This window comes from Mirounga angustirostris, unplaced genomic scaffold (assembly GCF_029215605.1).
Source record: "Mirounga angustirostris isolate CCGP_5_RB_7025 unplaced genomic scaffold, mMirAng1.0.hap1 SCAF_10, whole genome shotgun sequence".
Lineage (NCBI taxonomy): Eukaryota > Metazoa > Chordata > Mammalia > Carnivora > Phocidae > Mirounga > Mirounga angustirostris.
The window spans coordinates 110031388-110058996 of NW_026991718.1; the positions used below are offsets into that span (position 1 = coordinate 110031388).

Consider the following 27609-nt stretch of genomic DNA (forward strand, 5'->3'; position numbering starts at 1 on the left):
TTCTTTCATGGATTGTGCTTTCGGTGGCATATCTGCTTAACCAAAGACCACAAAGCTTTTCTCCTGCGTTTTCTCTAGAAGTTTTATTGTGTTAGGTTTTACCTTCAGGTCTACAAACCGCTTTGAGTTAATTTGTGTATACAAGTGTGAGGCATACATTGAAATTCTTTTTTTCTTCTTTCACATGTGTATCCAGTTATTCCAGCACCTTTTTTAAAAAAGAGTTTATTTTTAAGGACTCTCTATCCCCAACATGGGGTTTGAGCTCACAACCCCGAGATCAAGAGTCGCACAATGCAATGACTGAGTCAGCCAGGCGCCTCCCAGCACCATTTTTAAAAAGGCGATCTTTCTCCACTGAATTGCTTTCATAACTGTCAAAAATCAGTTGTCCAAACGTGTGTGGGTCTATTTTTGGACTCTGTTCTGTCTTATGATCTATATGTCTATCTTTATGTCACTATCATACTGTTCTGATTATTATAACTTCATAATAATTCTTAAAAGCAGACAGTATTAGCCTTCTAAGTTTGTTTTTTTCAGCTCTGTTTTGACCACCTGAGGTCCTTTTTATTTCCATAGGAATTTTAAAATCAGCTTGTCAATTTTTGCAGAAAGCCTGCTGGGATTTTGGTTGGGATTGCACTGAACCTATAGATCAGTTTGGGTAGAATTGCCATCTTAATATTGAGTTTTCTCATCCCTGAACAAAGTACAGTTGACTCCCATTATTCACAATAGTATGGTCTATAAAGTCTCCGTGAATGCTGAATTAGCAAATACTGAACTGTTGTTTCCGGGGGAAATACAAGGTTAGGTTCCTAGAGCCTCTAGTCACGTTTTTGTCAACTGATCAGTAAACAACTTTGCTTTATATGTGTTTCTGTTTAAAGGGAACTTATGTCATATCTTTGGTTGATTTATTGCCATTGAACTCACAGTCAACAGCGTTATAACTCATGCCTGAATGAAGTTTAACACACATATTTTCTCAGTAAGGCACATCACAGCCTTAGTACAAGTGTGAAAACCATAGCACTAACTAAATAGATTGCAAACACTTGCTCACTTGCTTATGGTATGTGAGCTGAAACAAGGAGGCAGAGCATCACCTGGTTTGACCTCAGCTGGCAATGTGGGTTGGGCTACTCACAATTTTCTGCTGTTCTGTGCATGTCTGTGAATAACTGCACAGCACTGCCATTATTGATCCGGGGGTTATGGATACATTTCGGTGAGTAGGTGAATTTCCAAGTGTGGAATCTGCAAATAATGAGGACTGACTTCTATCTCTCCGTTCATTTAGGCTTTCCTTAATTTCTCTTAGCAATGCTTTGTAGTGTTTCATAGCTTTTGCCAGATTTATCCCTAAGTAGTTCGGCATTTTTAATGATACTGTGGTTTTGTTTTTTTTTCCTGTTTCAATTCTCGATTATTCATTGCTGGCATATAAAGATACAATTGATTGTTGTATCCTGGAACCTTGCCAAACTCAATTAATTCTGGGAGGTTTTTTGTAGATACCATTGGATATTCTACATAGATGGTGGTGTCATGTGCTAATCAAGGCAGTTAACCTCTTCCTAATCTCATGCCTTATCTTTAATTGTTATTTCTCGCCTATTTGCACTGGCTAGAAACTCCAGTAAATGTTGAATGGTTAAGAGTGGACATCCTTTCTTGTTCCTGACCTAAGAGGGAGAATATTCTGTCTTTTGCCTTTAGGTATGATGTTAGTTAGCTGTAGTTCTTCACAAATGTTCTGTGCAAGGAAGGACACAGTGCAAGGGGTTTAGACCTTGTTAGGAAAGGTGTAGTTCAGTCACGGGCAGCAGAGAACTTTGATGCCTAGCCCGGCTGGAGCTGGCCTGGAGTTTCTAGGGGAAGCAATAGGCCACCCTTCAGTGGGTATGTGTTGGGGGCTGCAGGCCTTCAGCCAATGGTCATGGGCAGCGGGAGACAGGGCGCCGGCGGGCAGGGGTCTTCAGACTACCTGGGCTGCACACGGACTTGCGGAGAGAGCGCTGTTGTGTCTGTGAGACTCTCCAGGCCCCAGGCGACTGTATGCAGGTCATGGAGGGGCTTTGGTTTCAGGAGGGCTGTAGAAAGGTTATCACCGGGCCGAGGCTGCAAGGTCGCAGGGGGATCACACTCTGAGCCCTTGGCAGGGGTAAGAATCCACCGTGGGACACCCCCTCCTCAGTAACCGCCCCGCTCCAGCCCTACGTGCCAAGCTGGAAATTGCAAGAAGCCTTTTCCTTCTGCAATGTCCCCCCAGAGTCCTCTACTGAGGTCTTAAAATTGTGCTCACTTTATAGGAGAAATGCCTAAAGGAATTCTGTTGCTCATCATAGAGTAATAATCGAAGGAGCATTTGGAACTTAGGGGCAATGAATTAGTAACTGACACAGGTGGGCAGAACCCTGATTTCAACCGCTCTCCAAAGCTGGCAGGGGAGGGGTAGGAGGGTTTCAAGAATAGGTAGGGGTGGGGAAGGGGTCAAAGGAACTGTCCGGGGGAAGCGAGCTTGGGTCCCTGAGAGCAGAGGACTGGCTGGGCTCTGGCGTGAGGGCAACTGGCTCAGCTCTGCAGGCATCCACCGCTAATCACCTTTTGTTCCCAGATTACTGCTTATCTGATGACCCAGGAAAATAAAGGACTACTTTTCTGTGCTGGAATCGGTGGCCTCCTTTCCCAGGCCCCATCCACAGGCCTGGCTGGGCCGCCTGTCCAGAATCACGGGACACAGATGTCCACAGGCCGCATACTACCAACAGAGCTGGGGCCGGACCCCAAGTCTCCTAGCTCCCCATCCATGTTTGAGCTGGGGTCCTCTGTGTGTCCCACCCCTGACTCCACACCTCCGCCTGGAAGTGACATGGAGCTTGGCACACGGTAGGGGCTCAGGAAACATCCCTATGATGAAGGGATGCAGGTAGGTTTAGGGTGTATTTCATCTCGGAGTCTCCAGTGAGCAGCAGAGAACATGCTCAGTGAATGCTCAGCATGGGCAGGAAGAAAGCAGAGTAGGTATCGAGAAGCTCGTGGGTCCACTGGAGAGATCGGAGGGATTTTTTTTTTTTTAGTGTTCAAAGCACTTTATTTGTATTAATTCCTTTGACCCGCAGAATAATCCTGTGTTGGTGTTTATCACCATCTCCATCTTAGAGATGAAGACAACAAAGCCCAGAGAGGTTAAGTTAGCTGCCCAGGATCGCACAGGAAGTGGCAGACCTGGGACTCCACCCCAGGCTCTGTATTTCAGACACCACTCTTACTCACCATGAGACACTGCCTCTTCGGCCATCTCCTCTGTACCCCCAGCCCTAGAAGGTGGCGCTCAGTCCGCACTTACTGAAGAGCTGACATACCAGCAGACAATGAACCCAAGCCGACAACTTTCTGCTGGTTGCACCCTGTGGCTGGTGTCCCAGCTCTGAACAAGCCCCCTTAGAGGCCCTCTGGCTAATTTAGTTACTTCATTTCTTTTGAACCCAGGCCTGCAGGACTATGATTAATGATGGTAACACCTAACCTTTATTGGAGGGAGCTGGAGGCACGCTCGTGGCACAGATGGATGCTTGCCCACCCGACACCCAGACTCCGTCAACCTTAGTAACAGGACCGCTGCGCCCTCTGCTTCCCAGCCTCCTTGGCACCACATGTGGCCATACTAAGCTCTAGCCAATGCGATGTAAGTGGAAGGGGGGTGTGGGACTTCAGGGAAGCTTCCATGGAAGGAGGGGGCCAGCTCTCTGCCTCCCTCCCTCCTTGATGTTGTCAGGGCTGGGAAGAACATGCCCGAAGCTCGAAGCTCCGGAAGCTATCCTGGACTGGGAAGTGACCCTGAACTTGAGCCACTTGCTGAAGAGGTCAGAAACAAAGACAGGAGATGGGTTCTCCAGTGATCTCCCCACATATGAAGCCCTGGATGGCCCTGGATTGATAGCCTCACACTTCCTTTTTTTTTTTATTAAGATTTTATTTATTTGGGCGCCTGGGTGGCTCAGTCGGTTAAGCGGCTGCCTTCGGCTCAGGTCATGATCCTGGAGTCCCAGGATTGAGTCCCGCATCGGGCTCCCTGCTCGGCGGGGAGCCTGCTTCTCCCTCTGACCCTCCCCCCTCTCATGTGCTCTCTCTCTCTCAAATAAATAAATAAAATTCTTTAAAAAAAAAAGATTTTATTTATTTATTTGAGAGAGAGAGGGAGTGCATGAGCAGGGGGAGGGGCAGGGAGAGGGAGAGGGAGAAGCACACTCCCCGCTGAGCAGAGAGATGGACGAGGGGCTCGATCCCATGACCCCAAGATCATGACCCGAGCAGAAGGCAGACGCTTAACCGACTGAGCCACCCAGGCGCCCCACCAGGCTTCTTTTATGGGAGAGAGTTCCAGCTTCTCTCTTGCTTCTGCTGCTGCTATTTGGGGTCTCCCGCTCAGGCTGTACCGAATCCTCACCGACATGGGTGTGGTTATGATGCCCATTTTTCATTTGAGGAAGCTGAGTCCTAAAGAGGTAGAGCAACTTGAGCCCTGAAGTCTGGCAGTAGGGTTTGCATGCGTACCTCCCGAACGGCGGGTGCCCCCCAGCAGAGGGCTAAGTGCTCGGTGTGCTGGGTCAGGGCTCGCTGCAGAGTGGCGGGGCTCTGCCAGACGGGCATCGGGAGTGTCAGGGTTTTGGCAGTGGCCTGGTCTGCTGGCTGGGGGAGCTGCTCCGTGTTCCCACCACATTCGAGTCTGGGCCAGGGCCCTACAGCATTTTGGCAGGGGATCCAGACCATGGTTATTAAATTCCTCATATTCTGATCTGCCCTCAAGGAACCAGCAGACCAAGCGGAGGCAATTATTGGAGGCTTTTGCAAGAGGGGAGTCATTCCAGCCCCATGTGAAACAGGATGGGGTGGCTACAGTCCCCTGACGGGGAGTTGGCATCTCAGAGCTGCGAAGATGGTCTTGGTTAGCTTCTGAAGCAGGCCCCAAAGCTGTACGTGGTAAAGCAGTCATCCAACCCTCCCGCCTGATTCCAGAATCCACCATACCATGAGGCGCAGAGAGGAGAGATTTTGCCACATCCCACACAGCCGGCAGGAGACCAGCTGGATCTGGATCCAGGTTTCTTAATTCTTGTTCCCATTAGGTTTTCAGACTTCGGGGCCTCTAGGTTCATGAACATACGTCAGATGGTGAATGATGTCCATCTCCCTACCCTGCACTTCCCTCCCACGCACCGGGAGCTGTGGCCAAGAGACCAGCTGGAGATGAGGCAGAAATTCTGGGCCTGGTTCTTGCCCCATCAGCAACATCACCTCTATGGGTCTGACACGTGACATGGCAACACATCCCTGAGCCGGACTCGTCAGTTATGGGCCATGCCGTCCACCATAGGCCCTGCACATGGACACTATGTGGGCTCCCCCCCACCCCTGTGGGCTCCTGAGCAAGTTCCTTCCACGAGGGCTGTGTTCTTACTGATGTAACCTGCTCTCATTCATCTACTTACTAAATACGCATCGAATGTCTACTATGGGCCATGTCAGGCACAGTTTAAGGAGAGGAGAGATTATTTACATATATACACACACTTTTACATGTATGTTATACAGAAAACTTCCTGCTGGTGATTGTGCTAAAAAGAAAAATAAAGCATGTTAAAGAGATAGTGATGGTGATGAGGTTTCTTTAAGGGGGCCAGGGAAGGTCTCTTGGGTGTGTGAGCAGAGACCTAGATGAAGCAAGAAGTCATGTGCTCTGGGCAGAGGGAACGGCGGCAAGCACAAAGGCCCCGAGATGGAAATGTCATGTGAGCTTCAGGGACAGTAATAGGGGCATGTGGGTGGCTCAGTTGGAAGTGTCTTGACTCTTGATTTTGGCTCAGGTCATGATCTTGGGGTCGTGATTTCGAGCTCTGGGTTGGGCTCTGCACCCGAGGGGGTGTCTGCTTGAGATTCTCTCCCTCTCCCTCTGCCCCTCCCTCTCTCCCTCTCTCAAAAAAACCCAAACAGAATGACTGACTGACTGACTGAATGAATGAACAAAAAAAGGACAGCAATAAGGCCCAGCGGGCCAGAGGGTAGAGCCTGGGGGCGCTGGGTAGCAAGCAGGTCTAAGGAGTAAGCGTGGGGAGAGGGGGAAGGAGGAGAAGTGCCTTCTACAGGCCAAGGAGAGGGTCTGGGTAATAGTCCACGTGCAATGGAGACCGACAGATGGTCTTGCACCTTGGCCTGCTCTGTGGTGTGGGGGCTGGATTGAGGGCTAGGTCTCAAACGCCATCGACCCTCCTTTGGCTCCTCAGGATGGGACGTGGTGAGGCAAACACCTCCCAGAAACCAGGGAGGCGCTGCGACGCTTCAAGTGGAGAGGCCAGCAACAGGCAAGAGAGGGTGCTGCGCCCGCTGCGGGCTATTTGTCCGGGCGCTGCAGGCTCTGGGGCCCCGGCAGGGACGAGCGGACGCCTAGATCCCTCCCTCCCAGGACTGGATGACACATCCCCCTGCTTAGTGTGGTGTGGCCCTCAGTAGACCCCGTGTTACGGTGACCTGTTCCTCATCACCCACGCCAAACCCAACACACTGGGAGCCCCCTAGAGCCTCATTTCTGAGTCCCGTCCTAGTTAGCCCGGGTGCCTGGGACACAGGGACAAGGAAATGCCCTGAGGAGTGCCCGCCATGTCGTCTGCACGACCAACCTTTAGTCCTGACAACCACCCTATTTTATAGATGAGAAAATGAAGTCAGCGAGGCGATCTGCCTCAGCGTCCAGGGAGCCAGTGTGAAGCAGAGTCAGTCTGCATTCTTTGGACTCTGCGAGGTACCTACTACTTGCTGGATCCGTGAATGCATCTGGGTCTCAAGTACCCGTTTGCTCTTCTCCCCTCATCTGCCATTAGTAAGTAGTACGATGGTGTCGACATCTATGACCCGCACTGGGAGGACAATAAAAAAGGACAGTAGCAAGTGTCGGCAAGGACGTGGAGAAAGGAGAACCCTCGCACCCCGTTGGTGGGAAATGTAAAATGGTGCAGCGTCTTTGGAAAACAATTTGGCGGTTCCTCAACGACTGTACAGTTACCATAGGACCCAGCAATTCTGTGAGGCACGTTATGTGCCCAGGGGATCAGAGATAGAGGTCTGTGCAGAAACTCGCACCCAAATGTCCACAGCGGCGTTACTTCTAAGAGCCCCCAAGCGGAAAACAGTGTCCACTGACCGTGAACAGATACAGGGGACGCGGTGTTTCCACACAATGGAATACAATTCAACAATCAACAGGGACAAAGCGCTGACACACGCGAGGACATGGATGGGCCTTGAAAACACTGTGCAGTGACAGGAGCCAGACACCGAAGGCCACAGAGTGTGTGATTCCATTTACATGGAATGCCCAGAATAGGCAGATCCATCGACAAAAGGTAGATTAGCCGTTGCCTCGGGCTGGGAGTGCGCTTTGGGGAGGGGATAAGTGATTGCTAACGGGTGTGATTTCTTTTCTGAGGCGCTAAGAATGTTCTGGAATCGGACGGTGCGACGGTTGCACAACTCTGAACGTATAAAAAAAAACACTGACTTGTACACACTTCAAAAGGGTGAATGATCTCAGCCAAGTTATTAAAGCGAACCTGTGGGTCGTCCTTCCCCAAGCCCCAGGCTAAGCACAGAAGGATCCTTTGCAAGAAGGCTTGTCCCCAGACACCAAAGCCTGGGCTTGGAATGTGGCGTGCTCACTCTCAGACCGGCAGGAAGGCGGACTTATCTGTTCCTCGGGCACACATTCCAGCGGCCTGACTCGGCCTCCAGCAGTTTTAGGATTCCTGTGTCTACAAGGTCCGATTCCGAAAAGCCTGAGCCGTGGGCCTCCGGTCAAACACCGGCCCTTCCAGAGCGAGCAGCTTTCCCGAGGCTGTGCAGGCCCGGAAGTCCAGGCTCAGCCGCCAGCAGATGCCGGGATCATCCCACACCTGGCTCTCTGGGAAAAGGGAACTATAGGAGCCTTGGTTGAAGGCCTACTAAGTACTGGGCCCAACACGAGGTTCCTATTTAGCCTCAACCACTGCCATTTTGCTTGAGGAAAGGGATGCGCAGCGAGACTAAGTGCCCCATCCCCGGCGACAGGTGGCAGAAGTTCTTGTTCTTCCCGGTGCACCGAGCACCCAGCCGGCACCCCGCGGGACTCTGGGCCCTAGTTTTCTTACCCCTTGGTAGAGGGGTACACACCACACCTACCATGCGGGCCAGTAGCACCTGGCTTGTAGTAAGTGCTCATTGCTCATGGGACATGGAACGGCTGCTGTTGGCCAGGCCAGCCACCACGGCCCGGCTCAGTCTCTGCTCTCGGGACATGGGTGTTAGCTCCTCAGCTCAGAGCTGTTCTGTCCTGCTCCTCTCGGAGCCCACCGCCCCCCCTGGGACATCCCTGTCCCCTTCCCCCTACCGCTGTGGTTCGGAGACCTCTCTTATCTGTCTGTTGAAACTCCCGAGGGCAGAACTTGCAGAAGCAGAGCTGGGCCTGGAAGGGCCTTTGACCGCCTGGTTGCAGCCCCTGGAACCCCTGTGATGGGCCGGCCAGGCTAGGTGTGGATTCCCGTGCCCCAAGGACAGGCAGGTTCCTCCTCCTGAGGGCCTGTTCCCCGGGTGGGGCTGGAAGGCTGGTCGAAGGCCACCAGGCAGCTCACCCACCAGGACCTGGGACCTGGGACCTGTGGTGCCGCCTGGCTCCTCCCTCCCCCAAACGGGGGCCAACAAAACCACGAAGCACTCGTTTTCAAATCACATATGGCTTCTTTGACCCCATCAAATAACTTTATTCACACAAACGTCCCTTAATTTACAAAGCCTCAGTCATTCATACACATTAGGGGGATCCACAGTGTTCAAGGAACTTAAATATAATGTCTCATACCAACCCAAGTAAACCAAGTACAAAAAATATTCATATAAAGTTGTTCACACGTAGGTCCTAGATTACCAGCTTCTGTGCAAAAAAAGAAAATAAAGAAAAATAGATTAACTAGTATCTGAAGCTAACTTTGCGCCTGGGTTACTCGGTGCCTCCCTCACATCCAAGTCGTCCCCACCTGCATGTTAAATCGTGGCCTCATACTCCCCGGCTGTGATGGAGGAGGCCCCCTGGGGCACATAAAGCGTTCTTTACAACGTTCCTGAACAAACTCCCTTCCTTTTGTGTGGCCCCTCCTGGGAAAAGATGTGGCGGCCTCTGGGTAACCAGTGGGAGTGGCTTCACCTCTCGATGGTGACCTTGGAAGCTTACATTCGCCAGCCCTCCTGTCCCACCTCCTCGCTTTCCCTCTGAGGGCATCTCTCTGGACAGGAGTCCCTGACCTGCGAGCCTGGCAGGCAGGATCAGAGACGGGCCTGGCGTCCCAGAGGCCGTGCCTCGGCCCAGTGTGGGAGGACAGCCAAGGTGCCATCTCCGGGCCTTAGCCCCAGGCTTGGCTGTTGTCAGGCTGTCAGTTCCTAGGTGACTCCCGTAGCGCTGTGGTCTGGGGGCCACCAGGCAGGCCAAGGGAGGGGAAGGGAGTCAGGGGGGAGCAATAACCCAGGAGCCACTGGTGCCCCCAGATGGGTGTGTACGGGGGAGGGAGGGGCACAAGGAGGATCAGAGGGGACAGGCGCACTTGGTGGGCAGAGCCAGGAGCCCAGGCAGCATGGAGCAAGGTGAGGGCAGAGAGTTAGGGGTCCCCTTCTTAGGGGGTGGAGGCCCAACTCCTGCTGTTCCAAGTTTCCAAAAGATACTCTGAGGCTGAAACCCAGACAGCCATCCTACAAAGATCTGTCTTCTGAAAAGGTAAACTGCAACAGCATAAATAGAACATTCCTACAATGCCGGCTCTTTACCTTTTCTCAGAAAAAAGACTCAGGCAAAAATAATCTTATTGCTCCAAACACTGGTTTTCTAGGAGACAGCTGATATGTCAAGGAGCAGAGAACCTGGGAGGAAGGGAATGGTGGAGGTGGGGAATGTCCAGGGGCAAGAAGGCTGCGAAGGTGGTGGTGAGTGGTCTTAGCACCGCGGGGTCAGGGAGCAGAGGGTGTGCAGGGCGCGCGCCCCTGCGGGCTCAGCCTTCATTCGCTCTGGGACCCCCCACTGGCAGTGCCCGAAAGGAGGCCAGGCCCCATCAGGAGTCAGATCTCTGCCAGTGTTGGGCTTGTTTCTCCTCTAGCTGTAAACAGGGTATTTCTTAAGTAAACATTGAATACACTCCCTCAGAAAGGCAGCCAATCGGGGGCAAACCACGTCTGGGTGGGAGGAAAGAAGTCCCACTCTCCTGTCCCAATGCTTCTGGGATGAAAGGGGGCTAAGGCCTGCGCCTTTCGTCCCCGGTGCCCAGAAAGGGGTCAAAATGGAGCCAGTCCTGAACGGACAGACTGCAGCATCCTCCTGGCTAGAGGTAAGAGGCAGGGGGCCTGCTGGGTAGTGAGAGGCAGAGAGCATCCACCTGGTGGAAACATGGTTGTTCTGTCCTCGGCTATAGCTGCGCTTAGTGTCCCGGTGGTGGCGGGAGCCCTGGGCCTGGCTTCCCTCATGGCTCTCTGTGGGCGGGAGCGAGAGGTTAAGTGACAGACATAGGGAGAAGGATGCCACGGACTTCCAGCGGAGCCAGCAGGTCTGGTCAAGCGAGGGCAGTGGAATAAGGCACTATGATCTGTCTTGCTGAGTCCTCTCGCTGGGGGGGGGATACTGAGCTCAAGACCCAGAGGTCTCAGGCCCAGAACCTCCCCGCTGCGGGCTAACCGTTTCACAGATCCAAGGAGAAGAGAGTGACTGCTATTTCAAGGTTTGGAACTCCTAGAACTCGCACAGGCCTTACGAACGTGGTGGCGCTGAGATGAGGTGGTACAGGGCTGCCGCCAGGCCCAAACTGCAGGCGGAGAGGATGAAGAGGGGGAAGAAGAGGCAGCAGGCTGACCCACAGCGGAACAGGGGGAAGGTGGCTGAGAAGCGGATGGGAGCTACCTGGGTCCAACCGAGGCTAGTCCACTGGCTGTGGGCCGAGCCGGCGCTCACTTGGGGTTGACGTCCACCTGGCTGGCTGGGCACCCGGGGTGGACAAAGTGGGGGGGCAGGGGTGGAGGGAGCAAGAGGGAGAGACAGGCACTTGGGGCTAACGAGCTGGCCATCGTGAGCCTGGGAAGGAGGACCTGCCACCAAGCAAGGGTAGGCTGAGTCCTGCAAGATAAGTGCTAGCCCTCCCAGGCTGCCTGCCTTGCCCCAAAGGCAGAGACATCCTGTGACCTACGGGGGCTACACTGATGCCAAGAGAAATAATGAAGGGGGACCGCTGCAGCTCCGAGACCTGATCCAGATGGAGGTTAGAGACCGGGGGAGGGCCGAGGTGAAGTTGAAGCAAAGGGCCTCAGGTTAGGCCTGAGCCTTGACCAAGAACCTGAGGGCGGGGGCTGCAGCCAGGAAACGTGGGGTGAGAACCAGTCCCCTAGTTCTCACCATCCGCTGCCCCCAAGGGGAGGGGAGGGGAGGCGAGGCAGAGAAGGAGGGTGCGCTGCAGTCAGGGACACTGTGCTCCCCACCCTCCCGGGGGCGGCCCAGGGTGCACTCCGGTGGCCTGAGAAGCCGGAGAGGAGATGGGGCGGGTGGGCACGAAGGATTTCACAAGGAAGGGAGGGCACGGCTCCCACCCGCAGCCCTGCTCACCACGGCCAACCGTCGGCCCAGGAAGCAGCAGCAGCCGTGGTATTTTAGGGCCCTGAGAAAAGGCGAGAAAATGCCAGCAAACGTGTGGTGAGTTTGCAAGTTTGGGCTGGTGTCGCGTTGGTCTCTCCCAAACGCCCAGGGCCAAAGGATGGCCACTGGGGGGGGGGGGGGGGGAGGGAGGAGGAGAGCCCCCCCTTGGTCACATACCAACCTGAATGCCCTCCAACTACCTCCCCTATCGATCCTATGCTGGTTTCGAGGAAACAAGAAACAAAAGAATTTCTTTCCCTTTCCCCCAAGACCCCGTCTTGCTTGGTCGTAACGGGGGGAAGCCTTTGGAGAAGCCCCAGCAGCTTGCGGGTGAGAGGGACGACACGGGGCCAGCCACCTGCCCCTGCGCCCAGGGAGGTGGGGGGTGGGGGGGCAAACCCTCAGGGTCAGAAGCCCGAGGCGAGGGAGCTGCCCGCGTGCTGGCAGAGAGCGTGGGATGGCCACACAGAGCATGGTCTGCACAGACACTGGTGCTGAGGTCAACAGGGTCACACGGGGCGAACTTTAAGGGGGCAGGCCACACACGGGCACCTGACAGCTGTGGGAGGTCGGGGGGGGGTCTAGCCCGTCCCCTCCCTGCTCTTGGTGGGTCCATTCTTTTCCCACCAGACACGTGTACGCGGAGGGAGGGCACCTAACAGTTAAGTTCCTGGGGGTGAGGGAGACGGCGCTTGACTCTGTCGCCGGCTGGGACACCATGGGCCACGTGCAGGGCATGCCCTTCACTGCGAGGAGGTGACAGTGGCAGCCAGTTTCAGGACACCCTGTTCTTAGGGCCAGGTCACAGTCGGATCGCAGGGACTCAGGTCGTCTCTGACAACCGGGATGCGTGGCGGGCACATGTGGGAAGGAGATGATCAGGAGGCAGGAGGTGACGGGAGCTAACCTCACAGGAGTGACAGATGCCCGCCGAAGACCCGGCCATGTCCCAGGCAGAGGTTTGGCACGACAGTTGTTTTTCCTGGGCGGGGGGGGGGGGGTCTTCCTCTGGGAGGAAGACCACTAACAGAAAGGTAGGCTTGTAGAGCTGGGCTGGGCTGGTGCTCGACTGCCGGGAAGTGGGGGATATCACCTCTGTCTGCCCCCCCACACCCCGCCCAGCGCTCCGGGTTCTAAAGGGCAGAAGAGAGAATGGCCTCCCACTACTGTGAGTCCTGGAGTGGCCCAGGGTTTCCGGCAGCTGAGAGAGAACAAACCCGCAGTTGAGACTTTCTTTCTTGAGTTCTCCGGGCCAAGCCCTGTCTTCCTCTTCCAGGTCCTTCTTCACCTCTGACCATTTCTAAGGCCTGAGGGAGGCCCGCGGAGTCCGGCAGCGCCTGTGTCTGTGGGGGGAGGTGGCCCACAGGCTGCCTTCTGTCTTCATGCCCCCCAGGCTGGGACCCACCCTGGCTCTCCGCAGAGAGGCAGGCCTTCTCTGGGGAAGTGAGGTGCTCTAAGCAGAACTGAAGGATGGGTAAAACAAAGAAGACAGAGGGAAAATAAAGGAACGAAACAAAATAGCTCCCTAACCCCTTACAAAAATTAAAAACGACATTTATACATATGCTTTTGTCCATGTTGTTTCTCCACAGCATAGTTTCCTGCTCTTCTGAAGTCTTAATCGTTTAAATTAAAAAAGGAAGGAAAAAAAAAGACAAAAAATAAGATTTAAAAAAAATTAAGCGAAACTAAAAGGAGGGGGGAAAACCCAAACAAAAGCTTCACATTGCCGGAGATCCAGCTGTCGGGAGATCACCAACCGACCAAGCCACCACCTCGGTGGGCCTCTGTGGGAGACACGATGAGACTGTGGGTCCCGAGGATCAACCTGGAAGACAGAAGACAGAAGGCCGGGGATGAGCGGACGCTGGGCCGGTGGGCTCGGGGCACCTCCAGGCTCCGGATGCCCCACTCGGGGCCAGCACTCAACCCCGAGGACCTCAGGAGCTGTGACGTGCTGCGGGCCGAGAGGTTTCTGACTACCTCACAGGGAGTGAATCTAGCTTTGCTACAACCACCCTGCCGTAGACACAGCACACTATTCTCCTTTTTCACAGAGGGAAACTGAGGCACTGTTAATAAAGACACATGACTAACATCACACTGATGGAGCAGCCAACCCTGGCTGGGAACGCAGGCTTGCTGGCTGCAGCTGCCAATCCCATCATGACCCCCATCCCTGTGCTATTAGGACAAGATGTCGCAGGACCCTAGCCATCGGTCCCTCCAGACCCTGGCCCACGTCCCTCCTCGCCCTCTCTGTGCCGTACAGAAGTTTTGCGCTCACGCTCTCGGGTTTATTCTGTGTCACAGACAAGTGCGGCTCAGCCCCCTGAGAACCTGAGTTAGCCAAAGCTCTTAGGTCTCAAGAGAGGCCAGAACCCCACAGCCAGGGGCTGGGGTGACTCAGGGCCAGGGTTAAGAATGAGGTTCTGCCACTTGACCACGGGCAAATTTAAGCCCTCTGCTCCTTGGTCTCATCACTTGCACCACATCACAGGTTATTATGAGGACCAAATGAACTAATGCATCTAACCTGAGACAGCGCCTGGCCCTATTATGATTAGCTATTGCTTGGGAATTGCCTTGGTGCCAGGCCTCGGGAACAGGACCAGCCATCGGCCTTTCAGGGACCCATTTTAGTGGAGGCCTGGAACACAAGAGCCTACAGCGATCAGCCTTGAGCCAGCACCTGCCTCCAGCCCGATCAGCTGAGCAGGGCCCCATCCTAGGCAGCAATGCTCCTCCATCTGCACGGCCCAGGGACTCATCCTGGGGTTTCGGAGTGCCTGCTCTCAACCTGAATGACGGGTCTTTCATGGCATGCTTGAAATCCCTCCAAATCCACCCCCACCCCCAGGGCTTTATTCTTGTGTAAGCTCCGTGTAGCCCGAGGAGCTGTGCCCTCCCCACCATCACTTGCTGCCTGTGCAGCCTGACCACCCGGGCCTGTCATCCTCAGGTCCCAGGGAGACAGACGCCTGGCTGGTCCTCACGGGAGGCAGTGGGGTCTGGCAATATGAGACAGCCTGTCTCCTGTGAGAAATGGTGGACTCTTCTTTGAGGTCTGACTGGAGTAACGACTGTAGAGCACCTGGCCCCCAGCAGGAACTGACTGACTCCATGAGCCCACCCTGTCCTCGTCCCCAACTGGCAACGATGAATGTGTTCGATTTGGACGGGATGCAGTCCGCAGCCACTGGACCACCCAAACTGCTCGCTCCTAGCTGGGCGAGGGGGGCATGGAAGGGATGCACACCCTGCTGGAGACGTGTACCAGCGCCTTCCGGAAAACAATCTGGCCCTGTGTTTTCAGAGCCTCAGGTGTGTGCAGACCTCTAGACCCTAAGGTTCCACTTCCGGAAACCCAGCTTGACTGGTCATCTTATATATGAAAAGGACTTTATGAATACAGATGCTCGTTGAAGTATGATCTACATTACGAGGCAACAACCCACAAATCCAAAAAGAGAAGATTTAAGCAAATGATCCATCTTACTCAGTGATGTAGTACAGAGAAAATGAGAAGGCAGGTTATGGCAGAAGCACTTCCCGGGGTTAAGGAGAAATAAGCAGCCTACGATGTCCCGCGGCATATGGTATGAGCAGAACCATGTAACCAACAAAAACCTCCACGTATAGGAAATCTGTCAAGAGTACATGAAAATGTTGTACTTGTCGTGGGTGCATTTTCCCCTTCCCATGCTTATGACTGAGGACACATCACGTTGTCGTGCTTTACTTCGTAATGGGAAAACCAGCGTACTCTAAGGGACAAGAAAAGCTGGCAGCCCCAAAGAAAGGTCCCTGGAGGAGCAGTCCAAGAGACCAGACCCAGGCTCTTTTCTGGGCTCTTCCACACACAGAGTGGACAGCGGAGAATTTTCCACAAGCTGTCAGGTGAGGTTAGACTGGCAGTTTCTTCCTCCAGCGCAAGGCGAGGAAGGGGCGCCCAGTGTCTGCGTATGGGGAGTAGAGTGGGGGTGAATTATAAAGGTGCTGGAAAAGTATTTGATCTGGAAGAACATACTGGCTTTCTCAGCCTCAACCTTTTCCTCTGCTACTTCTGTTTCCCTGCCTGTGAAGTCCGCTCCATCAACAACAAAAAAATGCATTGGTGGGTTTAGTATCTCAGTTTCTGACTTGGCAAAATCAAATCACCAGAAGCACATCCTGGGATGACCCAGAAGCCACTTCAAACTCTGGCTTTACTCAGCATGTCTACAACCTTCTCCCTGTGCTTTCAAGACAAAGCAGAGCAACCAGCAGCCAGGGGGAGGGAGGGCTGGGGGTGGAAACCTCACGATCCGAGACACTCCAAGTCCTTGTGAAACAGGACAAGAAAAGCCCAGGAAACTGTAGGCTAATGTGTGATCTGCTTAGCTCATCTCCGGGACCAGTTATGACCTTTTCGACACTGCTTTCCTCCCTCCCTTGGCAGGACCCAAGCTGAGGATACCCTGCTCAAAGGGATGCCCATCAGCAGGAAGGTGGCCCACGGCAGCAGAAAAGCAGCGGTCAAGGAGGCTGAGATTCAGAAGCCAGAAGTCCCTTTTTACATAATAAACTAGCAGAACAGAGTGTGCCCGCAGAAGGTCAAACCAACAGCACAGCTCTCTGCAAGAGCTCCCAAGACACCAGTGTGTAATGACCGCTGTAATCACTGGGTCCCCTGCCAGGAAGCCAGGCTGACATTTCCCATAGGCTCCTCCACCCTCCCCCGGCTTTGGCACTGGGTCCCTCCCCTCCCGGAAGGATGCCTCAGGATGGCCTACAGGTCTGGGTCTGCTTCTCTCTTGGGGGCAGGGACAAGGAAAGTAAGAGGGCTCTCTTTCAGGGAGAGGACCTCGGCTTCGGGTTCCTCTCCCGCCTCCCATTACAGAAGGCGCACCTGCCCTGGGGGGCCAATGGTGGCAGGTGCACGGGGAGCCAGGCTCCGCAGCTATGAGCAGGAATGGCTCGGAGCCCCTGGTTCTGGGTTAGATCGACAGCAGACCCTCCCAGGCACCTGCTGGGGCGGGAAATGGTGTAAGGGCCCAGCCCAGGGGTAGGGGCTGGGAGCCTCCGACTTCATCCTAGCAGATGTCACACCCCGGCTCCCTGGCTGCCCAGTGACCAGCTTGGACCAGGGCCTGCCTCGTCGCTTTCCAGTGGAATGCGTACCTCTGACCACAGAGCCCTGTGCGGAGGGCCGAGTCAGGCCGCTGAGCGCAATGACAAGTGGTGTGTGATTAACCGCCACATTCGCCTTCCTGATCGTCTCATTTGGTGAGGCTGACCGCCCCATTTTAACAAGGGGACGGGCCCAGAGAGACGGAGCGGCTTGGCCCACACCACAGCGCTGCTGAGCACTGCCCGCAGTAGCCTCAGCGCCGCCGGCCGGGGGTGCCGCCGCCGCCTGCATCTGCCGCTGGTCCCGAGGGGGAGAGGGGCCAGTGATCTGGGAAGGCGTGTTGGCAAATCCTTCCCCTTCTTTCAGCTCTCGGACAAAGCTCCCTCAGCACGTCCGACCTTCCTTCTCTGTAATCATCATCACAGCAATCGCTCACCCAGCATCGAACGTTCCAAGGGCTTTGTAGGGAACCACCCATTAAGGCAACTTTCAGCTCTTCCCTGCTGCTTCCCCCTCACTGTGTCCCCACACAGAGCCGGCGTGTTACAGCTACGGCCTCATCTCGCCCCTCCAACCCTATGAGGTAGGCACTAGGTTGCCCAGTTCCAGAGAAGCTCAGAGAAAAGGGCTGCACGGCCAAAGGGTGGGCGAGAGAAGGGTCTGGGCCTGGGTCAGTCTCACCCCACAGCTCCTGCTTTCCGCATCGAACTGTCCTGGGAAATCCCTTCCTGGAGAGACAAGAGCTTAAGTGGAGTTTAAAACCCACTTAATCCCTTCATTTATAAACACATTCGTTCAGAAAAGGGTTCAGGGAGGGCTAGGCTTAGGTACCTCTGCACAAGGCTGGTGTCTAGAGCACATCGGAGGATGTGGAGCCATCGGGCAGGGAGTAGCCTTCTAGCAAGTTCCTCTGCCAGCTAAGCAGTTGTCTGCCTGATCAAGGAGATGGGGGAACCAGAGTGCTCCCATGAATGCCACCAGCACTTTGGAGAAGGGAAGTAGGGGAAGGGGCGGGGAGTGAGGACAAAGGGGCGGGATGGACGGGAACCCCCGTCCACCTCCTCCCGGCCCCCCAGCCTGCAGACACGGAACATCTCGGGGAAGAGAAGGCTATCCTTTACTCTCCAAGTGCGGCCCTCCTACTTCGTTGATGTCAAAATGTCATTTTGAGACGAAACTAAATGGGAATGGTTTGTGGTCCCCCGTCTCCTACTTGGCCTCCTTCTTTCAAACTGTACCATCCTTCCAAATGTGTCAGTCTGGCAGCCGCAGGGTGTGAGAATCTCCCGGGAGCCGCCACGATGCTTCAGTCGAGCATCTTCACTCAAGTGCTCTATTGGGGAAACAGCACAAGGCTGTGGTGGACAGTCCTGGTTTCAAATTCCGCCTCTGCCACTTACCGGCCGCTTATAGCAGCTGAGCCTCCTTTTCCTTGCTAGCAAGTGGGGATGCTGCTCTTTACCCTTTTAGGGGCTGCTGTGAGGATTCAAGTAAGCTGCCTACCCCATCACCTGGTACCGAGCGGGACACTCCGTACGATCGATCACATTGTTCACCGTGTTACTGGGTCACTCTGGTTCTCAGACCGAACTGTACAACGTATCTAGAGATGAGGCTTAATTCAGGAACTTTCTGTCCTTATCTGCAGTATGGACGTGTAGGGTGAAGGCGGGGCGGGGGGGAGCTCTCCCAATACGCCCTCTGGAAAGCAGCCTCTGCCACACCATTGCTGTAATGCCTCAAGGACAGCCAGATGGTGGCAAAGGTATCCTCAGCCCCTGTCAACCTGCTCAGGCCTAAGGATGGATTTTTAAAGCCCACGAGCCCCGAAATCTGAAATACCACTTAGCTGTCTCCAAGGATCTATTTTCCGTGATACTGTACAAGAATGTCATAGCTACCCCGTGGAAAGGATGGGCCAGTACCCCAGGTGACCACTGGCACGTGTCAGGAGGGCTCCCATACCAGGTTTCAGGGTGACACAGAGCACCTGAGCTCATGCCACCTGCTGTGAAGGTAAGAAGCAACCGTAAGCATATGTGATGCATATACTCTCGACACTCAGCAAAATGAGAAAGTTCAATGACTCGTAAATGCTTAACTGGGATTCAAACCTCAAGTCCAGTGTTCTCCATCCCTCTCATCTATTCAACAGAAAAGGAAGTCATTGGGTTGGCATGCTCATAGACTAAAGCACAATATAAACTCAAATGGTGGTATTCCTAGGTGGGGAGCCAAGAACTCACTCTTAAAGTGAGTCCTCCCTGCACTCCTGCGTGGAGGTATTGTTCCTGTAGTTAAGGCTACCTTTGACATGCCAGTCAGCGTGCAAGGCTTCGAAAGCGATGCTTCCTTTGCCCAAACAAAGGGGCATGGAGGAATGATCTCCATTTTACAGATGGGCAAACCAAGGCTCAGGTATTCATTGTCTGCGTATCACACTGTGGAGGCACAGGGGCTAGGCGATGTCAGGGTCATAGAGGGCAGGCCTCTCCTAAGCAGAATCAGTCTTCCTCGCTTGCTTAATATACCAAAGCAGCTGGCTTTTCATACGCAGATACCGACCGGCCAGGCCCGGGGTTCAGCGGCCCCAGTACTACGGTCTGTCCCCATCTGTCAGAGGGACAGAGGCCAGGGAGCCAAGCTTTCTGATACACCATTTATCGAAGGTTCTGCTAGTCCCAGGGGCTCAGACAGGGGCAAAGCTAGGGACGACGGTGCCACAAGAGCGCCCGGGTCTACAGAAGGGAAAAGGGCACAGGAGTCCGAGCAGAGCACACCCAACAGGGGCTCCGCAGCAGCCACGATGCTCTCAAAGGCCAGGGGCGCCATTCGCGACGGTCTCTAAGCCCTGACCAGGAGGCCAAAAGAAGGCAGGAGTTTGGGAGCAGGTCCCGAACGCGGGGAGAACGTCATTCACGGAGTATCAGGTTACGGAGCAGCGGAGAGCTACTGCTCTGTCAAGGGCCTGGGCCTCGAGGTAGGAGATCTAAAACCGATAGGCCAGCTCTCCTTCCCGTTACTAGTCGAGGCCCCTGAGCCTCAGCTGTCTCAGCTGACAGGGTGGCCATGTCTGCTGTGCGGGGTGTGACGTGCAGCGACGGTATCCGTACGGGGCACGCTGAGGTATACAGGAAACGATTAGCATGCGGTGATGGCAGCTTTCGATCACACCCCAACCCTAAACCTCACCACCTCCCTGGCTGGCCCAGGCAAAAATTCCAGACCAGACGACTTGGCATCAAGCCAGCCTCCTTTCTGCTTTGGGCCTCAGCAAGCGCTGGTCTGGTTGTCACCTGCCCTGCCCCTCACCCTTCCAGACCCCCCAGACCCCCCTCCACGGGCCTTTTCCCAGGGGCCCCAGCCCCCGCGCCCCAGCGAGCAGACCCCCACGAGCCATGCCGTGTGCCCCCCCAAGCCCAACTGCCTGAAGGACAGGACATCCTGGGCTTCTCTTGAGCCTCTCAGGGCGCCAAGCCCACAAGTCAAATACTGGCTGATGGACGGGACCCGGGAGCTAGCACGTGGCAATAAAAGAATTAATTTACGAACTTCACGGAATCATTCAGCATGACAGGATCTTAACACAAAAATCTGGTTGTAACATCCCTGCCTATAGCTGAGTTCGCACTGAACAATGCAATGCCAGGTGGAGAGAGAGATGCTCACCCTCACCTCAGAAAACCGGGCTGCCTGTCCAAGCCGGGAGGTCATCCAGGCTCATTTCCTACCGGGCCACACCGTGCCATCCCCCCCTCCACACACACACCTGCAGAGCTAGGTGGGGGACAGGAGGCACACGGGGACGGGGACGAAGGGCTTCCCGGACAAGACACGGCCGACCCGCTACAGAACCAGGCAGCTCTGGGGCCAACGCCCGCTCTCTGACCCTCCTTCCCTCGCCGCCTTTCAAAGGGCAAGAAAATAAGGCCTTCTGTTCCATCTGGAGAGGGAAGCCTGAAATCCAGGGGTGGCCAGCGGGAGCCAGTCTGGCTTCAGTGGGCCACCCCCCCTCCTCCGGGAAAGCCAGCCACAGGAAGATGCAAATGAGAACGGTGGCCTCGCGACCGGAAGCCTTGGCTCTGGCTTCACCTCTGTGGTCTTCCCCAGATCTTCAAGACCCACGCGGCCTCCCTCCAGGACCGACCCCCAAAAAACCTCTGATGCCCAACACTGCTCCGTAGCGGGCCAACAGCTAGAGAGGCGGTGGTGGCCTTCCTGCCAGGGCGGACTCCGCACCCCACATTCGAAGCCCACTGGTCGTGGAAATCGGAGGTGGAGGTGGGGGTGAGGGCTGCAGCAGGGTAGGCCCCCCCCCCCGCCCCGAGAAACTGAACACCAGCTCTCGAGCAGCCAGGGGCCCACCCTTCACCCACTTCTGCGTGTCTGGAGGAGGCCGCCCCATGCATTCTGAAAGGCAGACTGTCGCCCAGGCTGGAACAGCAGATGGCAACCAGAGGAACCTAGCCCCTACTAAGAGACACTGAAGTAAACTGCAGGAAAATGATGAAGGACCCCGCCTGGTGGTGGGGACCCTGGTTTCCAGTCTCATCTAGCTCTCTCCCTGCGCCACTGAGGGGCGCTTGGGACCAGGGCAGGGGTTCTCCATCGGGGGTCCTTCGAACTCCAAGGATGCATAGGGCCTGCAAGAGCCCGGAAGGCATATGAAATATACCACAGGGTGCATCAGTCGCGTGCCTTTTTCTGGAGGGACAGCCCTGACACTCAGCTTCTGAGGAATCTAAGAACCACGAGCACCTCGGCAGGCTCTTATCTATCAAGGCAAAGACTCGAACCAGAAAGCAACCTGGGAGGGCTCCACGGGGTTGCCTGGGGCACAGTGGAGCAGGACAAGCTGGGCGCAGGAGCCAGGCTGCAGCTGATGGCACTAGAGCCCTGCCTACCAGTGGGATGGGGGTGGGGGGGGTGGGGGGTGGAGGGTCCCTCTCCTTACAGATTTTCAAGGCAAAGCTGAGACTCGTAAAGCAGACAAAGGCCATGGAGAGGAGACGGGCTCTACGCCGAGTCAACTGAGCTCGATCGGTGGCCCACTCACCACGGTGAGGACACCACGCTCTCCTGCAGCCACAGCTGACGGGCCGGCTGTCCGGCGGGGCCTGGTTTACTGAGAGAAGGGGGGCGAGCTGCTGCAGACAGATGCCAGCCTTGTCTCTGCTGTGTCACAAAGCTGGGCCAGGGCAGTGAACGCGCCTACATAAAATGCGACGGCCAGTTACCGTGGAAGCTTGCAGCCTCTGAGACTTTGGTCATATTACAGCAGGGCTCATGTCCGTCGCCATTGCAGCCTTGCCTAACACTGTTTTAAACCTTTTGATTTCTCAAAGCGAGCTGCCCCAAATGCTCGTATTCAAAAGCTCGCCAAATGCACAAAAGGAAGAATTGCTGGGGCGCCTGGCTGGCTCCGTCAGTGGGGCGTGTGACTCCTGTTCTCTGGGTTGTGAACTCGAGCCCCATGGTGGGTGTAGGGATTGCTTAAAAATAAAATCTCTCAAAAACAACCCCCGAAACAAAGGAAGAATTGCTGGCAAGACCTCAGAGTCTGAGATCTGGAAGGCTCTCTGGTGACCAGCAATCCACAGGACTGCACCCCGAGTCATCCCACCAGGGTCTGAGGCCGTAGACCCATTTAGAGCCGGTCCCTCTGGCCTTGGGAAGTCATGTCTGGGGGCCCTCGGGGAGCTGGGAAGCACCTGCGCCGGTAAACAGGCACTGGCTGGCACTCCAGACAAACGAAGGGGGAACTTTTTGTCTGCAGAAACAGCCCCGGTAATTGGCAGTCGGCTACAGGGACCCCCTAACTAATTCCCTTCCTCAACTTATTAAGTGGGGATGAAGCGAAAGCTGCCAACTGCCTCAACTGGTCTCCGAAGAGACCGAGGTTCAGCTGTGGCCGCTGTGATTAGCAGACAAAGGGCTCCAGGGAGAGGCTAGGCTCCTGGGAGAAGCCAGGCTCCTGGGAGAACCCTCCTCCCCGGCCCTTTGCCAGGAGCATGCCTAAGGTGCCATCACAGCTAAAGGGGAGCGGTTGCTCTTCCATATGGTGACCGGACAGTCTGTGGTTAGAAGAGGCAAGACTCAAACAAGGTCATGCCCAGAGTGGTCTGTGCAAAAGGGGACCATATGGACTTCCGGTTACAGCAACCAGACCAAAGCCCGGTGTGCCCAGGGAACTCACGGGGGGGGGGGCACTGCCAAGAGGCTTGGAGCTCTCTTAGGGAAAAGCAGAGCACTGCAGATTGTTAGTGCAACGAATGACGGGCCTGTGAGGATTTGGCAAAAACAGACTGCACGAAGGCAATGCACAGAGCTGCCTGTTCCTGAGCTCTCGCCGCGTGCGTGGAGTTGCACTGGGTACTTCCTATTTCTTGTGCATCTGGTCTTCACACCAGCCAATAGTGAACGTCAGTGTTAAATGAGCATCATTTAGCAGACAGGAAATGGGGACCCGGAGAAGTTAGGAGACTTGCCCAAGGTCACCCAGCTGGGCCGTGGGAGAGCTGCAATTTAAACCTAGATTTATCAACACACCAGGTTCCGAAGCCAGTCTCTTACTGACACCAACAGGGAAATACAGGGCTCCCAATGGCCGTATCAGCTGCTGCCCTGTCTCCCTTCGCGTGCTCAGGAGGGCGCCTCTGCTGTCTCGCACCTTCTGAAGGCCAGCCCTGTTGGGTGTCGCATCTCCTCCCTCCTCCCGGGAGCTCTCCATTCTCTCCTCACCGTGACCTACTCATCGCCAGAAAGAACAGCCTTGTACACCACCATCACCCACCTCTACTTTTTCTTCCCCAGGGTGAAGGTCACCCTCCTTAGGCTGACATTCAAGGCTCTGGGCAATTTAGTGCCATTTCGCTCTCCCACTTCACCTCTGTGTGAGCCAACCCGAAGACCTGCTCTTGACACAAATTCTCAATGTTCTCACGCTGTGTCCCTTGCTTACAACACCCTTGCGTGCCTTTTCTTCAAGGGCTATCTTAAGTCACAGGTCCTACTTGTTGCCGTTACTGACTGCTTCAACCAAAAGCCAATGTTCCCTCCACTGAGCTCCTGGGAGCACCAAGCACGGTGCCACTTACAGACCTATCCTCAGAAGCCAATGGCAGAGGGCCCTGGAGCTAGCCCTTCCTGGCCATGTGGCCGGTGGGGCACATCACTTACTGTCTTTGGAGTGGGAAGGACATCCTACCCAGGACCCATGTGAGGATGTGACGAGATAAGAAACAGACGGGGAGAGTATGAAGTCTGCACATGGCATGCGCTCAGTAAGTCAGAAGCTAACTGAGAGGAAGTGACCCTGCCCCTTGCCCTCATGCCTTAGGATGATAAAGGCTCCAGGCTGCCCCAGGCCTGTTCTACACAGAAACAAATAAAGGGACTGTAAGCCCGCCAGCAAACTGCAAAAGCTCCCAGTAAGCACTCGTAAATGAGTATGAAACACGGACCTACTCTCCAGGGAAGGAGATGTGGTGAATAGGTAGGGCCAGCTTCTACCCCACGCCCCACATGTAGTTCAAACCAAGATGCCCGAGGATGGCTGAAGGACTGACCTTGAAGCCCCCTTCCACTAGCTTGATGTCAAGTTCAGACCTTGGGGTAGCCCCTCAGCTCTTGCACTTTAAGTGCCTGAAGGCAACTGACCACAGAGCTCTCCGCACCTCTCCCCGTTTTCTCCTTACCCCAGAATAGAAAGTATTTCCCAATTCACAAATTAAAGTGGCCCTCAAAGTCAATTTTATAGCCAGCAATCATGGTCTCGATATTATATAATCATGAAAAAAACCCAGAGAGGGAGACGCGGGCGCTAGAAAGCTGCTCTTTGGCAGAACCACCAGCCTGCCCATGTGACAGGACACTGCACAGGTTTTCAGCTCGGGAAAGCAAAAGTAAATACAAAAAACAACAAAACGCTATGTTCTTGGGACATAATTATAGCAGAGTGCATATGCAAATAAAGACAGAAGAGCCAGACACACCAGTCACCTAATGAGAAGCTGATTACAAAGGAAAGAACAAAACACAGCAAGGCACAGTCATCAGATGAAGGCTGTGAAGGCAGCTCTGGGTCTAAGGCAGGCAGTTGGGGCTCATGAAGGTGTCCCAGGCTTAGTCCCAAATTTGGGATCCAGCGGCACCCCAAGAAGACCCAGATAATCACTTACCAAATACCTGTCTAAAGGAGAGAGGATGGGTTGATGGCCATACACCCAAGATACATCTGTGTACTTTCCACCCCCCCGGCCCCCCACAAAGCCCCTCTCCTGCAGGGTTCACAGTCTCGAAAATGGCTCTGCCCCCCAGCCCAGTGATTCGTGGAGCCACTCTGCCTTCATCTCCCTCATTCCGTCCACCTGCAGTCCTCCAGCAATCTCCAAATGCACTTTAAATTCACTCTGCCCCATCCCATGTACCATCCGCCCTAGCCCGGGGAACTCCACTTCCTAGCTGGGCCCCAGGTCCATGCTTGCCCTTTCCAATCCTGGCAGCAGAGCCAGAGTGCTCCTGTAAACACGGAACCCGACGGGGGAAGCTGATCTGAGACTTACCACCATCCCCAACGCCGGGCACGTCAGGCTCCTGCTTCTTCCTCCCAGTCTCTCCCACCTTGCCCCTACCCATTCACTGCCCAGCTGCCTGGCAGACACCTCATCCTTCAGGTCTCAGGTTCAATGGCACCTCCTCCTCTGGCCTTGGGGAGGGTCCCCTATTTTCTGTTTCCTCCATCCATACAGGCATGAAATTTAGTTTCCTCTTAGGACCAATCTCTCAAACTGAGGTCAAAGGGCCCGGAGCGTGGGGACCAGGTCTGAGCTGTCCCTGATGTACCGTAAGCACCTACCGGTTAGGCTACCAAAAAAATTAATGGGCCCCTCTGGCGTGTGTGTTTTATTGATGGGGGTGGGTGGGAAGCATCCTGAGAGACTACTTCACGCTCTGTCACCAGGGTAGCCAAGAACTAGTATGAAAAGACAACAGAACCCAAGAGCTATGGGGTGCCTCCTGCACGGCCAGCATCCTCAGGCTAGCTTTACATCCATTTTCCATTGAATCCACATGAAAATCCTATGGGGTAAATGTTAGTAGCAACCCATTTTATAAATGAGGACTCCAAGGCTCAGAGAGATGCCTAAGGTTTAGCTGGACTGAGGTCAGGGATTATCTTTGTCTCCATGGCCCAAGCTGGACAAAGAGCAGGTGCTCAATACATGTTAGGGGGAATGAACAAGTGAAGATTTTTAGTCAGGATTCAAGCCATGTCCAAGACTCCACTTGGAGACCTGTGCATCCTGTTGCTTCCCCATTCCCTATGCCCAGCTGCCTCTCAAGTTCCCCTTTCTTGAAGGGTAAGCTCCCATCCTACAACAAGGACCTCACAGGGCCCTGTACTCCCCTGAGGGTACTCTGCTGGAGATCATCCCAAGATACTCACTGTTATTACGGCTCAGAAGTCTATTCTCCCAGGGCCAGGGAAGCCCATGGAGAAATTCAATTATTTTCTTTCTCTTCCCAAGAGCAGGTGGCTGCAGGACCTCACCTCATCCTAAGGACACATGCACCGCGGGGGAAACAAAGCAAGAATCAGGAGTCCCGACTCCTGGAAACTCATCCACTGTGGAACCCACAAACATGACCAGGCTGAGGGAGCAGGGAGAGAGGGGCTGAGAGTGGTCCTTTAGGTGCCCTGGTTTTCTAGACAAAAAAACCACAGCCCACAGAGAACTGACTTGCCCAAAGTCCCGATGATAGGTAATTATGGAAGGCAGAGACAGGATTAGGACCCAGCAGGCCCCTCTTCCTAGCTCTTAAGCCTAGATCTAAGCTTTTTGAGGACCAAAGATTAAGAGGTAAGGTATGTGGCTGTGTGTTTAATAGATGGTAACGTGGCAGAGTGTGCCTTTACCTTCTTTTGCCAGGGCAGCCCTCAACCCTGACCCTGAGTGTGCCTCAGTGTCACCCAGACGGCTTGCTGAATACCCTCCCCTGGTTTCCGACTCCGCAGGACTAAAGTGGGGCCAGAGATATGCATTCTGACAAGTTCCCAGGTGATGCTGCCAGTCTGGGGACCACACTCTGAGACGGTCTGTCCCTGACACTGTGTGTGTTGGGGGATGGGAGCTAGTGAGGAGGAGCAGGGAGGAGTATGGTGATAGCTTGTCAACATCTTCAAGTTCACAGGATAGAATCTTGATCTATTAAGTAGGAAACTTCTTACTCGTGACATCCTCCGTTCCTCCCACTGATAGAAAGGAAGCAGTCTTTTGAACTCTGGTTCAACTTTGCCCAGGCCACATAATCAGGCTGCAGATCCTGAAGACTCACATCTGGGTCTGCCCATGGCACCACGACCTTAGCCCCAACTCAGTGACACTCTATGAGTAGGTGGGAAGCCACAGTTCCAGAACAGCTGTCCCACAGCCACAGGACTCCAAACAAAACACTGCGCTGGAGTGATGGGCTCTCCAGTGGCTCTTGGTGCCTCTGCCCTGAGCATCTGAGGGCAGGGCAGGGAGGGGTCACCTGGATCACATCGGCGGTGACATCTGGATTTCAGTTTAGGCAACTGGCCTAAACTCCTAAATAACTCCTTCTAGAAGGTAAGAGTCACTGTGTTGTTTGGGGTGTGGTATACTCACACTCATTTCTGCTGCCCCATGCAAACCATTCATCAAATCCAAGTATGCAATCTGGTTACTAACAACAAATGAGTTTTTACTTGTGACTTCCAGTTTTCCTTATGTCTGTACAAGGGTGGGCTAGGCTGGTAAGGCCCATGCACTCTGCC

General features: G+C 54.5%; 1 protein-coding gene across 2 annotated transcripts in view; it reads right to left on the minus strand.

The window, feature by feature from the left end:
• Positions 1–27609, minus strand: part of STK35 (serine/threonine kinase 35) — a 72808-nt gene that overhangs the window by 20508 nt on the left and 24691 nt on the right. Inside the window, exon 4 of one of the 2 annotated variants that reach the window (XM_045885532.3) lies at positions 8753–13523. The exons of the other annotated variant lie outside the window; for it this stretch is intronic. The gene's annotated coding sequence lies outside the window, so the exon portion shown is untranslated. Of the gene's footprint in view, positions 1–8752; positions 13524–27609 lie in introns of those variants that run through there. 2 annotated transcript variants of the gene reach the window in all.